At 40.6% G+C, this 16,257-nt stretch overlaps 1 protein-coding gene across 1 annotated transcript in view; it reads right to left on the reverse strand.

The window, feature by feature from the left end:
* Positions 1-13,640, reverse strand: part of LOC143147023 (UNC93-like protein) — a 56,740-nt gene extending 43,100 nt beyond the window's left edge. The window contains exon 1 of the mRNA XM_076311839.1: positions 13,023-13,640. The gene's annotated coding sequence lies outside the window, so the exon portion shown is untranslated. The remainder of the gene's footprint in view (positions 1-13,022) is intronic.
* Positions 13,641-16,257: the final 2,617 nt, after the last annotated feature.

A 16,257-nucleotide genomic window follows, 5' to 3' on the forward strand; every position in this document is an offset into this window, starting at 1 on the left:
ATACGAACAAAATTTTATAGGTTAGAAATTTTGAAACTAGAATTAGCGTCTTCCCAATCTTTTATTCTTGATTATGATTGTTTACGAATTTTATAGCTTGCAAAGTTTACAGAGGTTAGAACTGTCTCTCCTTTCAACGTCTGAATTTTCTAAAAAAAAAAAAAAGAATTGAGGTTATCGTGCAGTAGAAGAGATAGAACATGTCATAAATGATGGTAACAAACATCATAATTAGTTCATTGACTTCTAATATTTCTCTTAGGATTTTTTCACCAATAAGGTCCGACTTTTGTAATCTGAAAAAGTGGCAGCATTCATTTGAAACCTCGTCGAAATCGCGAATTAAACAGTATTGTCGAAAAGTAAGGGAAAGCTGTGGGATCATTGAACGAGCGCGACATTTCCTTAAGAAACCTGTTGAAATGAACGAGGATGTGTCGAGAATATGCTGTCAACAAAGATAACATTTAACTAACGAAAATGTCTTATAACTCGGGTACGAATAATTTTTTAATTAATGTTTATTAAATATTCTTTGTTTATTATTAATAAGTTCCGCACGTGTCTGAAGTTTGATAACAATTTCTCGCACACACAATATGCAACTGCGATATTTCCGTAAACGTAATTAACGGAAAATATTGCGTACATCGATGCTTTTATTTTTTAAACTTTACATTTGGTTACTACCTTTTAAAAAGAAAGCAAGTATTATAAGAAGGTGGATATTTACTACTGTTACGTTATGACACTTAATATCTCCTTCGTCTCATAATATTTAGATTCTACGACCGTTATTCGTATACTTTCAATCTACATATTATAGGTTACGTTTATAACAGCATACCTTGCCCTCTGCATCAAAATTATGTATTCATACCTTTTTTAAATTCTACTGATCCTTTTAACTCATTTGTATGCAATTCTGGTGTAATAAAGACGTATTATTACGTCAGAATGGTTGAATAAGAGTCAGTTTGGTTCGGTTTTTCAGAGAACTTCGAGAGAGTCAGTAAGGTTAGATCGAGAGAGTGTACAGCAGGGGTTCTTAACCTGATGTCTACTAACTTCTTGAGGTCCATAAACTCGAGTGAAAAACGAAATCTTGTTTTGTTTTCACTCGCTTCTAATTCGACTGTAACTTTTCATTCAATGATGACTGTAAACGACAATGTTATTTCTCTTCGAAATGTCTTCCTAAAAAATCTATGACACAAAAGATATTACAAATCACTGTTGTAAAACGAACAGATAAACACAGAACGAGAACTATCGTATTCACGGTTGTTTGATCGTTAACGCACTCTATTCGATATATTATAATCAATATCGCACAAATCTCTCAACCACCACTAAGGCACGATTAATATAGAGGTTATTAAAGAAAAATACCTTCTGCATAACGGACCGTTCATTGGTATGAGGGGGCGCGCGGAGACCTCGTCACGAATCGCGAGTTAAAGAGAATCCTTTCTTTTATTTGGAAAGGCCTTATTGAAGCGTTCGCGAAGCACGTTCCAGTTGCGCTTGTAAATTCGTTTGTCGTCGATGTAATCGATGGGAATGCGTGACCGGCCGCACAATGCCGTGACACGTGTCGTACGGCGTGCATCGCAATTAAGCGGCGCTCGCAATACCTTCACCTCCTTCGCCGCTCTTTCCTTGCCCCTCTCCGAATCTTTGATTTCATTGGCAGCGTTTCTCAAACTACTTTCTTCCGCGCCAACCAGCCTCGTGTGCGCGATGACCGGCGTCAACACTCTCCCGTTTACAACGGAGAAGAAAATCTCTCAAAAGGCGGACAACTAATTTCACCCGACCGTGGAATATTTAACGACCCTATTGGCTGCCCATTAATGGGGCAACGTTCCGAAAACTCGTCGTGATTAGTCGCTGTCCTCGCGAACACGTCATAATATTGATATGTAAACTCGACTCGAAAATTAGAAACACGACCATGTGTCGGTAAGTCGAATTATTCACTGGACAAATTATAGTATCATGTAGATATGTCACGATGTCGGTCACGTTACACGTTTCAATTTTGAAAACATTTAACGTTAAATTAGTGCACAAGCAGACAACAAAGAAAGTATTTTCACGTTTCAGTAAATATCATTTTCTTGCAATAGATAGGTTAGAACGGTATAGTGCATAATATGACACAAAGAATTAATTCGAAGAATGTGAAATAGAAAATTGTATTACAAACAATAATGTTGGTATTTCATATAACCTATTAAAATAATACGCGTACGTACCGTAGATTAAAAAATGTCTAACAGAAAATGTATGTTTTGCGAAAGACATCGTGGCAAATATATGTTTTGACCTTCGATACGTTTAAATAACAGTCATCATGTGAGAATACTGCTAAAGAATGTCTGTGTTTTATTTTGAAATATTTGATGGAAAATGTGTATCCCGTGAAAGGCATCTTAACGAACGCGTTTATTTGCCCAAAGGATACGTGAAAGAAGTAAGTAAAAGTGCGTAAAAGTAATAATTCGAAACAGTTAAGATTGCCGTAATCGCACGAGAATGCTATCAAAAAGTATTTCGTTTTACTTCAATGTAGGTACGTAATACAGAAACTATACCTTCATGTATGTAAAATGCATTGCAACAGGTAGATTTATCCGTTAAAAAATCTATCTAAAAACGATGTAAACGTATGGAAAAACCATATTTTAAAACGATTAAATCGCAATAATCGCAATAATCGCGTAGAAATACGATCGAGGAATAATTGAATCTTGGTTTCATTGCGATTGTTCATCAAGATCGAATTATCGCGTAGAAGGCTACCGACTCGGATAATAAATAACAAAAGGCAATAACGGACTTTTGCGTAAACGCTGCACTACCGTGACAGAAAGTTGCGTTTCCTTATATCGCGCGATTAACATGGTAAATCGTTCCGTAGATTTTTTTTCCCCGGATGGGAGCAGTCATTTTCTTTTTTCCGTTTACATTTTGCAAAAGACAAAGCTACGGAAAAGCAGGACAAAAACACATAGTAATCTTTCGGTTGCATAACAAGAGTAGCGCCGTACCAAGCGAGTGCACGATACGAGAATTCTTCGTTTCGTTCTTCGAGGAAACACGTTCTAAAGAGAAAACATGTGGGAATTGTTTTTCCGTTGAAACGCGAGTTTCGTGTGACGGGTCTCGAAGTATCGAACTACAAGAGTGGCGCAATTACTTTGTAATTTAAATTTTATATCAGGGTTACATAATCTGTAAAAAAAAAAATTTCGTATCCACCGCTGTTTATACCGGGGACCGAAAAAACTTTTCACTTCGAATCGAGCGAAATTTTAAAACGTTCATCGATATCGATGCAACGACACGTGCAAGTTTCGAACCAATGAAAATATACAATCGTCCACGGGGAAATTGTTTATATTATGGTTACGCAATGCGTAGAAATTTTCCAAGTACAATTATGTACAGTTGAGACCAACCGAAGATGCGAAATTGAAATTGTAGAACTCGTGTTTTATGAGTCATACACTAATGACACGTTGAGTTCTGCAATAAATCAAAATATGTAATATCGTTTTCCTCGTAGGAAAGTTTTATATTACGGTTACATAATGAGTAGAATTTTTACAAGCGCGGCTATCTACTATATACTTGAAAGAACCCGTGGCACATTTAATAATGGTATAAAACTCGGGCGTGGACCTACCGATCAAAATTTTTTAATATTAAAGAGGGACTTCGTATCGCGATTACATAATAGTTAAAGTCTTTGTACGCGTAACTTATTTATCAAAAATGTCAAATTGTTGTAAAACGTTTATCGGTCGTACGACAATGACACGTGCAGCAATTCACGAGCCAAAAGTACAAGGTGATCCAAAATGAATGGTACAACCGAGAAAGAGGTTATTAAAGAGCTTACACGCAATGTAGCAGAATTGTTTCCTAATAGGCAGGTATAAGTTGCATTACCGAGTCATTGCTGTTTGGTCTTCGCATTTGAATTTTACGACTTTCAACGAAACGTATTCTTCTTGCTGTAAAACTTTATTATTCCGCGACGACGTGGTAATACAAATCACAAGGAGCAAATATGTACAGAAATGGGAGCTTTTCCTAAGCGTGACGTGTTTGACAAACACCGTGAACAAACAGGTTATTCTACGTGCAGAAATAAATCCGAAACATAGAAGAAAATCTGTTCGTACGAGGCGTAGTTTACGAGAAAAATTGATTAAAGTTCGATTCGACGGATCTGAGACTTGAATATTTCTGTACAATAATTTACGACAAAATAAATTAGTCAACATTGTACGTATCGGTACTAACCGATGCGAACATACAAGAAAAACCTTTTTCCATTTATTTCGCATCTAGAAACGCCTCTCGCGTTTTTTTTTTTTTTTTTTTTCATCGTTGTGCATCGTTGTCCTTACCAGAGATTTTTCGTTACGATTGCGCGACGTATACAGATTCGTTAAACGGTACAGTCACCCGATTGAGATCGATCAAAGGTACGAAAGCGATATCGTAAAATATGCGCGGGTCGGGCGCGCAACTTTTGTCGAAATCGAGAAATACCGATGACGTCGGGAGAAATTTGATCCCGCGGTTGCACAATCGACGTGAATTTATACGCGTAGCTCGCGCGTGCGCATCTAATTGGCACCGATCGGGAGTAATATCGAAAAATTGAAATCGTAAGATCCGACGATCCACAGGATTGCTCCCGATCGAGAGAATCTCTGCGCGGCGGCGTTCTGAAAAATTGGCAGGTTCCTTCGACGCATGCGTAATTAAGTGTCGCTCGACGTGGTAAATATACGTAAACACATTCCCACTTTTATATTAGTAACACAGAAACACGGTTCATATGACCCTGACTTACTTGAATACGATTCGGCCACCAAAGTGCAGTACCACGAACAGAATACCCACCCTAACCAGTTTCCAACGACCTTCAACTCTGCTTTAACCGCGAATCTCGTTGTACTATTTCTCCTCTTCTTGCAAACAAATGGACGATACACGGGAACGTATCGATTCCGTGCGTATCGTCGCCGTATTATCAATAATCCTATTTCGTAACGCAATTATGCCGTTGGTCGTTCTTTCTTCCTTGTTTATCGAAACTTAACGACACCGTAAAGCAAGGAAGAGGGATGAGGGGAGGGAAGGAAACAAAGAAAAATGTAAATGGTATTCCGAGTAGAATGATCTTCAAGATCGGGCGAAGGAGATGACGAAGGCGGGAATAAAATTTTTGTAAAATTTGATGGATATTAATGGATTTACGTTTCGGGGAATCACAGCTTCGTACGGGAAAGCATCGGTTAATTCGGCGATTACCATCGGAGCAGGTTTACTATCTTGACTGACAAGCTTTTTTATTCCGGGAATTTTGTATAAAAATTGTATGCACTTAAGCACATTCTCAGAATACGGTAAAAGAAACTAATCGTTATTCCTCATTATCGACCGTCTGGGAAACCAGCTGGCGCTAATAACGGCCTGAAAACGATTTTCTGCGTGCTTCGACTGCATTACGTATGAAGTCGATGTAACAAAACGTTATCAACAAGCGAATAAACATAGGCAGAGAGGCGTGCGCAGACTTGAAATTAATTGGACTGCGAACTTGCACCGCGACGGGGTCAAGGTTCGATAAATGGCTTGGCTAGCATTCAAAATTTCCCCGCGTTTCCTACCGTCGCGTTTTTCTGTTCTAGGGAAAAAAATACTCGTCACATCTCGGAGTATGTGAACGTACTTCGAATGTTCCGTATGACTTTGTTCGAGCTGAAAATCTTGAATTGTTTTACATCAATCGAGCAACAATTACTCTATGCACCAACTCCAAGGTATTAATAAGTACTTTGTCTTCGAGTATACTGAACATTTTTGTCACGAAAAGGACGAAACTATATTGAACGATATTACAAATTAAAAATTGATTTCGTAAAAATTTAGTTACACCTGTACACGGCCTAACGAGATGGATAACATTTCACTTACGTCATACGTATATATGTATAAACCAAAGAGTCCCTAGTTCAGATTATGCAAATATTATTACTACCGAATTGATTAAAGCCAAAAGAATGCTCGTTGAAAAATAATACGTATCAATGGAATTCTATTTTTGTATATATATATGTATTGTCCGCGAAACGTTGCTATTGACACAATAAATACAAATTTATGGAAATTAAAACTTATTATTCTAAAAATAATGTGGGAACGCGAATTAGAAATCAACGTGATAGGTATCTTCCTACTGGAATTCAATTTTAACCGATCAACTTTAACGTACGTGGCCAGGCTAATTGCCGTGTGCAATCTTATTATTAATCGGACAGAGAATTGATATTGAAACTTGTGTTTTTTTCTTTTTTTTTTCTAGTCGATGATGTACTACTGTTACGAAAACGGCGATGATAATGAAACATAAACTAGTAATTGCAGATATGTAAGAATAACGGAGGAAGATGAAAAAAGGAAGTGGACGTAAAATAATTTACGACGAGGTGAGAAAACAAAATTGCGGAAAAACATTGATCCATCGAGGTGGGAGCAAAATAAATCACGAGAAAAATACCATTGGAAAATCTGACGACGGTATTATTGGTCGAGGATACAGTTAGATTAGTACTTCGTACTTCGAGTTGCCTCGCCTGAAGCCGGCCTTCGTGGTCGAAGGTTGCGGCGTTTTTCTCAATTTCTTTTGTCATAAAAAAGAAATTACGTACTAGTCGTCGTCGAAACGACGAACCGTACACGAAGGTTATTTGATTTTTCATTTTTTCTTTCGTTTTTCTCTTATAAAATGTCAACGCGTCAGCTTTTTTGCGCAGGTAACGTAGAGTATACACTCGGAAGAGACCGGCAATAATTAATAAACGTACACCTGCTGACAATTCGAGAAACAGTCGTTCAAAGTCACGAACCGGCTGATATCACCGGGACAATAATTTCCCTGCCGGCGGTACGCTGTTTTCGAAAATCTCCGCATTTGTTTTGCAACGGTACGTGGTCACCCGTATACACCATTGTAAATACGCATAAAGGTGACCCGAATGATGCAAGCGGTTCAGGTGCGTTATGTTATCGTTCCGTTTAAACAATACCGTTCATGCCCAAAGTCACAAACTAATCGAACACTCGACGATAAGGTCGCCAACAATCGTGAAAATCGATGCACGAGCAATGCAATTGCATCTCAGAAAAAAATCATTCCGAACTTGAAAATACAAAGGCCAAGATAACGATGTTGATAACACTGCGGGCAAAAGTACTCTGGCTATTGCTAAAACTCGTTCTTAATCTCTACTTTACGAGTAGAATTTTTCGTTAGTCATTCCCACGTGAAATTATCCGATTTTGATTCGTATCGAGTCACATTGACGAAAACGTTGAAATTGACAATTATGAATAGTGATCGACAGATGGAAATGAAGCGTTCGGAAGAGAGACACGATCGATTTTAAACAAATGTCCTACGCAATTTGAAATAAAACGAGAAATTTATCGTTACGAAATTCCAACGAAATTTCGAAAACGTTCTCAGCCGCGGCAACGTGTAAAAATTCAAAGACCCCGAAGGCTGTACCCTTCCAAGGTAAAGGGTAAAAATACGCCTAAATGAACCGTTCGCGGCGAAAATCGTGTCTTATCTGAATGGCATTCCGTGTACCGCATTCCTGGAGCTGTATGCAAGTCCGTTTCGCGTTGAACGCCTTTATCGGCGCATCGAAATAAATGTACGCGCATATTCGATATCAGGGACATTACGCGCGCAACGGCATCCATACGGCTCCGGTGTGCCGTATTCCGGACATGTTGGTGGCCCCCGCGTGCCAAAAATAGGTTCATTTCGAAAACCGAACGAATCGGCGCGAAAAGCCACACGAAACGGCGATATTTTCGATTCAGGAATCTGTCACTTGTAGCACGCGGCACACCTTGCAAGACACCCTGTATGTATATACACCGGATTAGAAAGTCTTCGGGAACGATCGACTCGTAAATGCTTCAATCGTTTCACAACGAAATGCTCCAAGGCGCAAGCGTACCGTCTACTATGCAGCCTTTATCGTGTCCAGCCTTGGAGTTACGCTCTCGTAATGCCGTGATCATCTTTCGACGAAAGTTTCTGTTGCAGAAACGCGCTAAAAACCGCAACCGGTGCAACCCCCTCCCCGCCTCCGAATCGTTTCGCCGTTGGATGACTTAAATTCATATTCGAACGTGTCGAGAATTTCGACCGGGTCCTTTTTTCCAATTCCAACGACAAGAAGAAGAAATTGTCTTCCTCGTTTTGGTCTCCGTGGATGGAGTACAGAAATCAAACCACGAGAGAGTGAGAGAGGAAAAAAAAAGAAAGAAAGACAAAGAGAAAGAGAGAGAGAGACTGTAGCGGAAGAGAGGCAATAGGTTCAACAACATTCGATGGTACTTTTTAACGGACCCGTCCTGATCGACTTGCGCATATAAAACACGTTTTTTATGTTTCGCTCGTAAATCCGTTTAAACGATCAGAGTGACTGCGCGTTGCTTTCGCCGAGGTCTTCGGTCGAGCAACGAGACCGCGAGGTGAAGGTACCGATGTAAACACCGATTTAGCCGCGACTGGTCAGACTATGCGCGGGCACGGAAACGAAAACAAAGTTAGCGATCGTGTATGAAAAGTACGCGTATCGATACCGAGAAAGAAACCAACGGATCGATGGTTTTTGGTATACAGGAACAGGATACTCGGAACGATCGCAGAATTATTGGTCCCTAACGGGGAAATAGGTACGCGCGGTTGCATTACTGAGTCATCGGTGTTTGGTCTTTGCGTCTGAATTCTATGAATCTCAATGAAACGCGACTGTCGCTATAAAAAAAATCGATCGGTCCGTTAGAACGTGGTAATACGAAACACGCCGAGCGAAATGTATACAGAAACGGAAACATTCGCTAAAACGTGACGTCCTGTTTGACGAACCGTTTGGTAAACGTCCACCGTAAATGGCGCTCTGTGAGTAATCCCAACAAATACAAATCGTGCGCCGGAGTAATTCGTGAAATGTACCGTCACGGAATATATTGCAGGAGCACCGTGCCATTGTTGCTACCGTTTTAGAGCTTGCCTGTTTTTACAACTGTCGTCGAGTAAATAATTGGCCATTCGGAACGTCTCGTAACCGTACGCGATACCGACTCGTTCGCGAGAACCACGAGACGATGAATCGTTAATAAAAAAAAGTACGCGATAAATAACGCGGCACTGGTTTTAATTGGTCGCGGGCTAACAGTATCGATCGGTCATCGTTGAATTCTCTATCTTTCGTTCTGTTTGGGTTGTCCCGGAGATAAAGAACGAACGATAAAAAAAGAAAAAGAGAAAAAAAAACGAGGGTCGATTTTCTGTTCCACGAAAGCAGCGTGCGGTGCCACGAAAGAACACAGTTCACAAAGATAATTTCGAACAGCTGCGCGCCGAGGGAGATCTAGCACCGTAACGTTGTTGCTCGTTTACATTCCACCGTTGTGCGTCATTTCGGAACAATTATATATTATATCGGGGGCACGTCGTATCGGGGGAGTAACGAACGAACGAAACGAAAGAATCATCGATCATAGTGCAAGATTTATCCGTAATGGATGTAACGTCGACCGAATCGTCGAAGCTACAATTTCTTAAAACGTTTCATGGTAAAAACACGTGCACACTTTCGTCGCGACGACTCCGAGTCGCGAAAACTTCCATAGTTAGCGGGCTGAAAAACTTCTAGAATTATACTTCGCGAAGTTCTTTGCCCGCGATCCAGAGTACACAGCTGCGAGAAGTCATACGCGGCGCAGATATAATACCTGGATGATTTACGATTGAGAGATCAAATACAATAGAACTATCGACGTTCGCACTTCTCACGATACGGGCTGACATTGTTAATTCAATTCTCAATGGACCGGGTGACAATACCACAGGGAGAATTTTATGAGAAAAAAATTGGAACGAAGCACGAACAGTCCCTCGAACAATATACTTTCCTTTCAGGTGTCTTTGAACTTAGGATTCGCATTGTCGGTTATTTTTACATTTTCTATTCAATTTCTGCGTTTCACTCTCTTGTTTCACGAACATGGAGTCGTATCCATGGAGTTCGTTGATAATAACGCAAGGCTCTTTTATCATTCGGTTTTCTAATCGATTTTTTTATCTTTGGTATCCTAGAATTCACGAAGTCTCGACCGACGTCACGTTTCCAAACTATTTACAGCTTATTCGCGTTTCTCGAGTATTAACTTTCGCTTCGTTTATGTACAATTATTTAACCAGCCTGTAGATCGTTGTACTGCGTTCAAAATGAACAATGAAACGAGAAACGTAATACAGTAGAACCTCCATTATTCGATCTAACGGAAAGATACGATTGTTGGGTCGAGGGAATTTTGGAACAATGTAAAATAACAAAAATAAATAGACGACACAAAAGAACCATTTTCTTAAAAGTTTGCACGTCTTTTTGGTTACTACGTTCCACTAAATTTTTACCGTACTTAACTACGTAGTTACATTCCTTCCATTTCCCTTTTGTTAGTATCGGGTAACTTTTATTATCGAAGTATAAATTATTATCGTGCCGCTTTGATACAGCTGTGATTTATGTTGGGTTTTTTTTTTCTAACAATTCATTTTTATCGCGATAAAAGAATATTTTAATAAGAAAAGAGGTAGTCTATGTGAACATACTCTATTCGGATAATAAAACGTTCGAAGAGTACAGCTATCGGGACATTAAACATTCGAGTAACGGAGGTTCGTATAATGGAGGTTGTACCGTGTATTAAAACGTATTACCCAACGAATTAGTCTTGGCAGGTAATACATTACGACGAATACAACTCCGGTATAATGTGACAATGATAAATTTCAAATCAATTTTATTGTCTTTGGCACACCTTTCGAACGAACTTTCCATTCTCTTTACGTGGCATTCGTTAAGTAAAAAATTAATCGATTACTATGCGATCATTCGTCGTGCGTTTTCTATTCCTTGTATACCTTCGTTTATTATAAACGGAAATATACTAATATTTGTTACTGTACATCACACTATATTTTCTCATAAATATTACAAATTTATCCAATCGAAACTCGATCGAATTTAATCATACAACCCCCAAAAGTCCAAATTCGATAAAATTCATCGTAGAGTCGATCGTTTAGCGTCTAATACGTTTCGTGTAATAGATTCGATCATTCTACACGATCGTTACTTAAAGTAACGTAACGTATTGCTTGTACACCAAAACGTCGGTAATGATCTCTTTACTTGCATACAAAGTAGCCTATTGATTGAATAGACGGTACATAAAAAACGTTAGACACGTCGGTAAGTTACGTTACCTTAATTTCTGAGAAAACGTGCGAACTTTTTATGATACACCGATTATATTATCCGTGTGCACGGTACGATCGAAAATAATGTTACATTTTCCGATCCGAGTATACCATTTAATTCAACGAGCGCAAAATTATCGCGCGTATTTTACTTCTATACGCCAAGTGTAGCAACGCGGGCGTAAAACGTACCCAGAAAACGCGCATAAATTTTTTCCACTCGCGCGCGTATTTTATCGTCGAAAAAGTCAAGTGTAGTCCGGTATCTAAACGCGTTTCGCGGCGTCGCCGCTCGCGTTACGTGCCCGTCCCGTATAGATTCTCCGACGACGAGGCAAGTCGTTCGTTCGTTCGTTCGTTCGTTCATTCGTTCGTTGGTTCGTTCGTTCGTACGTTTCGATCGGGCCGAAGACGCGAGTCACCGAACCGGATATTCGATCGAAAGTCGCGAATACCCCGGACGAATACACGGACGTGTTTCCATATGGTTTGCCGCTTGCGCTTTCGGAGGTCGATTATTTATTCCGTTTCGACGACACGGGAACGGTGAGGAGCAGACGGGGGAGGTACACTCGTAAAACATCGAATTCGTTTGCGATCTCGCGCGCGTTCACGATGGAATTCCACGCGCGGCGGACTCCGTCGCCGCGTCCCACTGGGGGGATTCGTACAGTGGGACGCGAGATCGCACATGCGCGCTCGCGTCCGTGTAACTCCCGTGCGTTTCGTAAAATGAAAAACAAAACAAAAAAAACACAACGAAAGAAAGAAGAAAAAAGAAAAGAAAAAAAAGTATCACCCAGGTGCGATTCGATTTCTTCTCGGGAATATTCCGTGTCGCGGTTGAACGACGACGTCTCGCTACCTTACACGACCCGCTATCGGGTTGAATCGAAACCGATAGGTGATCGTAAAACTCAATGAAAACTCGGACGGACGGACAGACGTACGGACGGGTGGACACGGGCAGCTGTGTGGTGTATGCGCGCGCGGCCGCGCGAACGAACGAGTGCTCGCTCGCGCGCTCACACGACTGGGACACTGTGCCACTCGGATCGAATTACCGTTATTCGCGTCGAATTCGGTAATCCCCGATCGCGCGCCCCGTACCGATCCACACGGCGGGGCACGCGGATCGTAACACGATCGACAACCGCGGTGTAAATCCTCGCACCACCCGGGGTAATCGCCCACAGAGTGGGCGGTAAGGAAGGGCAAGAGGGGGGGACCTTTAAATTCGCTTTTACGAGCGCAACGCCGAGCCGCGCCGCGCCGCACCGCGCCACGGCGGAACGCGCTCCCGTGTATCGGGCGACGATTTCGCGTCGCGCCTTCTCGCTCCTCTACCTGTTGATGCCGCCTGGTATTCCACGCGTCAACATTTTCCTCGTTGTTCGCACGAGACATTACCATACCCCCGCGCTACCTTATAATGAATGAGGTCGCCGGTAATAAATATTAAATAATTCCTCGCGTATACGTCTGTCGTGCGGAACACGCGATACGTTTTGACGAACGATAGAGAAACGAATAAATACAACGAGAGGCCTCGCCGTAACCGAACGCCGCTAGCGAGGAACGGTTTCCTCGCGCGGGGAAAATTCAGGGTACGAACGGAATTAGAAAATGTCTTGTGTCTTACGTCTTAACGGTTCGATCCTTCGCCTGGACGACGATCTTGTCCCTCCGTCGAATCTGGTTCTCTCGTTTCCGACACACGTCGCACCTACGGGCAGTAGTTCTTCTTTTCCCCCTTTTTTTCTTTTTTCTTTTTGGTTTTTTGTTTTTGTTTTTTTTTTTCGTATTCTTGGCAAAGCTCCGCACGCGATCCCCCGACGTTGACAACAAACGGTTCGGTTCTCTTCCGGCTTTTCGGGTTAAAAAGAGAGGAAGCACACTCGATTTCTATCGGACGTCGTTTAAGATCGGGCCCGTGACATGCCAACCACGACCACGAGAGTAAACCGCGACAACAACGGGCACACAACGTCGACGTGCGTGGATGAGAAGTGTCGAGAACGTGGAAATAAGCGAGGTTCAGCTACATCCGAACGGTTCGGGGGTTCGGAGACAACTGAGCCTACCGGCGGACTTTGGAATCGGTGAGCGGTTCGGTTCGCCGACTCAACTTCTCGAGTTCGAGTCAGTCGTGATCGTTGTTTTCTCTGTCTCTCAATACACGGTACACCAAGTGCACGGTACACGCGCGTTCTACCTTCGCGACGAGCTCGCTTCTGTTCCTCCTGTTCTCCTTCTGCTCCTTTTGTTCCTTCTGCCCCGTGGCTTTTCTGTATTACCAGCCTCGCCTCGCCTCGCCGCGCCGCGCAGCACGCGGGAGCCACCGCAGAAGCGGCCACGCACGCACGTGCGTGTCTCGCGACTTTGTTCGTGCGTCGATGAAAATGGTACAATGAAAATCGTGTTTGCGCGCACCGCCACGTTTTCGTCCTCCGTGTGAAGTTTTGCATTGTCCGCGCGCAGCCGTGGCTAACCCGGCCTCCGGTGGGACTGTAATCGGGTACTACCGCACGCACCGAAAATCGTCCATCATCCCTTGCATCCGTGAAACACACTCCGCGTGTAAATAAGACCCGTTCGTATTAGTCGTGGCGTAGACATTTTTCTAATGTCGCTCGATGCAGGAAATTTTATGAAACGTTTCAGTCGAATGGAAGATAAATAAGAGAATTTTTACTTAAAATCGAAATTCAATTTGTACGTGAAAAACAATTTATATTTCATTAACTCTTTCGTGTAAGTCTTAAATTAAAAGACCACCGATTGTGCTATCTCTGTACAGTTTAAATACTGCAGCCATCTAAATATTTACGAGGCAGAACAGATTTTAAATTATAAACAAAAATTACACGTTTTCGAATTCGTCAAATATAATTTACACAAGTTTTTCCTGATTTTATCGTTATAACAATTTTGAAAGATTAAAAGTAAAGATAAATTATTAAATTTATTTTACAAACTAATTTTACCAATGCTTTGTTAATATCCCAACATTGAGTAACTAATGAATTATCGATTATAATAAAATATATAACAAAATGCAAAAAAGCAACGAACAGGTACGACACACGAAGGGTAAGAGGATAAGAGATTAATGTGTGATAGAAGTAACCAACTTTATATAAATATAGCGTTCTTAGAACAAATCGAAAACAAAGAGATTAAAAGTTTTATCTCAACTCATCTACAATAGGAATTTTTATCTTTATCAGTGCGTATCGTAACAGTCAATGGAATAAATGGAATTACACGGAACTAACAACGAAATTCGTGCTCGAAGTGATTCTAAACACTTTCATTATTGTTCGAATGTAACAATTATCTATTATGTTGTAACAAAACTACAGTGTCTGTAAATATATTACACACACACACTTATAAAGTGCATGTAACCAAAATAAACTAAGATTGTACAATGTTATAGGATTATTTGTATTTACAATGCAATATCGTTAATGTAATAGTGGGAATATTTTTTGTAAACTTTAAAATATCTGTGACATTTTTACGTACACTTACCTAATGCGGTGTGAAAACCTAAAGCAAACTAAGAATATACGCTATCATAGGACTGTTTATGTTTGCAATGAATTTCAGAATATTAGCAACACTGACAGTTAATAGCTATTCTGGTTTTTGTTTGCTGTGCTTAACACACAGGTCTGTAGAGACTGACCATAACCTATCGTCATGTATTATTTGTTACACTACGTATAAAAAAAAAAGTAGAGATTGTATTTTTATTACAAAATATATTTAGTAAATTTTACTATTGCTTCTCGAGAATAACTTGTGAAAGGGTAACAAAAAAAGAGACCTAACGTTAAATTGCTTTATAGTCATTATATTTAGTCAGTCTATGTAGATAGCTCACAGAAGAAAGATACACTTAGAATGCAACTTTTAATAAGTAAACAGTACGTTCCAATGTATATTCTACAATATAATATTATTCAACGCACATGTCCCAATTTTCTTAACTTCACACTCAGTCTGCACCATTATAATTTAATATTATCACTCTGTTTGTTCGATTCCTTTTCGTCATATCGCTCTTTCTGTTGTTTGTTATTTTATACTTTACAATCCACTTAGTATTTCTCACCCGTTGTACCTCGACTTCTACTGTAATCAGGGTCAAGTTCGTAACATATTATCGTAGTACATTAACTGAGTCTCGAATTTGTACCGTAATTGCGACTAACTTTATTCCTTGTCGAATCTTATTTAATTTAGGGCAATAGGGTCGATCTTCGAATAAACTTCGAATAAATAAATGTCTCTTCGTGTTTCATTTTCGTGACACATTCAACCTTCGTGGACAAAATTCTCGAAGGAGAAAAGTGATTAAATACACCGTTTGAGTGTACAATTATTGTTTGAATATTTATGGACGTGACTCTACGTCATAATGAAATTAAAGTGTATCATGGGTAGTCGATGGTGATGCCCGTTAATACGTTTCCATTGTCGGTTAACGGGTACGTGATCGGTAGATCGTAAGAGTGTCAGTTTTACAACCGTTTCGAGTCCTCGCAAGAACTTTGGTATTGTCCATCTTCCAGAATCATCGAAAGAAGTTTATGGCTTCTGACCTGGAAAATCCTGTTGCGGGGCAACTTTCCTAACGGACGACCTTGCTGTTTTCCCGTACTCTGTAAATTTTCTGCTCGTTTCGTCAGTGACTCGTTAACACGGGGACCTGTATGGATCTAGCCAACGGAAAAGTAATCGTGAATAGTCTAAGACGCTCGCTTTTTGCCAAGTGATGCAATAAGGATGTTCTCCAGGTGCGCATAATAAAATCTAAAGCCCGTATGTAAAGTTAATCCTTGGAGTATCCCTGAGGGACCCTCGGA

This window comes from Ptiloglossa arizonensis, chromosome 5 (genome assembly GCF_051014685.1).
Source record: "Ptiloglossa arizonensis isolate GNS036 chromosome 5, iyPtiAriz1_principal, whole genome shotgun sequence".
NCBI lineage: Eukaryota > Metazoa > Arthropoda > Insecta > Hymenoptera > Colletidae > Ptiloglossa > Ptiloglossa arizonensis.